At 49.2% G+C, this 1236-nt stretch overlaps 1 pseudogene; it reads left to right on the top strand.

Annotated features, from left to right (window-relative positions):
- Positions 1–343: 343 nt before the first annotated feature.
- LOC126204792 (5S ribosomal RNA) lies at positions 344–461 on the top strand (annotated as a pseudogene).
- The last annotated feature ends 775 nt before the right edge of the window (positions 462–1236 follow it).

Below are 1236 nucleotides of genomic sequence, written 5' to 3'. Positions count from 1 at the left end.
ATTCTATGTCAACTGGAAGTACCCAGTAGATTGGCCGTATCTTTTGATTGCATTCAGTAAGAAGTTTACAGCACCAAGGGACCGTAGACCTCAAGATGTAGCATAAATTTCGATACATCTACCTTTTCTGAGAGGAAGGCTTTTTACCACTCGGACTTGCAGAAGAACAACCAAGTGATCTTGTAAGAGTTCCGCTTTTACCGATTAAGGGACGAAACCCTAAAAATGGATTTATTGCGTCAAGATTCGTGATGTAGAACATCTGAAAAAACGAATGCAATCACAATTTGGAAAGCAACAGTCCTGGAAGAGTTGAGAAAAATTTGTGAATCTTTGTTGAAAAGGCAACGGCCTTGCCGCAGTGGTTACACCGGTTCCCGTGAGATGACCGAAGTTAAGCGCTGTCGGGCGTGGTCGGCACTTGGATGGGTGACCATCCAGGCCGCCATGCGCTGTTGCCATTATTCGGGGTGCAATCAGCCTCGTGATGCCAATTGAGGAGCTACTCGACCGAACAGTAGCGGCTTCGGTCAAGAATACCATCTTACGACCGGGAGAGCGGTGTGCTGACCCCACGCCCCTCCTATCCGCAATCCGCATCCAGCGCCAAGGATGACACGGCGGCCGGATGGTCCCGGTACGCCACTCGTGGCCTGAAGACGGAATGCTTTGTTGAAAAAAGATACAATATTTACTTAGAACAGCAAGGAAACCACCTTGACACCGAGCGAGGTGGCGCAGTGGTTAGACACTGGACTCGCATTCGGGAGGACGACGGTTCAATCCCGCGTCCGGCCATCCTGATTTAGGTTTTCCGTGATTTCCCTAAATCGCTCCAGGCAAATGCCGGGATGGTTCCTTTCAAAGGGCACGGCCGACTTCCTTCCCCATCCTTCCCTAATCCGATGAGACCGATGACCTCGCTGTCTGGTCTCCTTCCCCAAACCAACCAACCAACCAAACCACCTTGAGCATCTTTTGTAGGTTCAATGAACATGTATTTCCGTGTTAATAATATGTATCTTCATTTGTTTAGTATTATCGCAGCAGGAGCATTTTTGACAAATGACTTATGACCCACCCTATATTTCCAAGTCATTTAGTTCTTTCTCTCGCGTAGTGTAAGGGACGGCTATGGCAGGCTATCATCATACTTTCGAGACGACGGCGTCGCTTACGCCAGGGCAGAAAACAAGCCCGAGAGAAGCCGCGGAAGAATGGTCCGCCTCACTTGGT

This window comes from Schistocerca nitens, chromosome 9 (assembly GCF_023898315.1).
Source record: "Schistocerca nitens isolate TAMUIC-IGC-003100 chromosome 9, iqSchNite1.1, whole genome shotgun sequence".
In the NCBI taxonomy this organism is placed as follows: Eukaryota; Metazoa; Arthropoda; class Insecta; order Orthoptera; family Acrididae; genus Schistocerca; species Schistocerca nitens.
The sequence above is the reverse complement of the archived record's forward strand: the minus strand, read 5'-3'. Positions and strand labels throughout refer to the sequence as shown.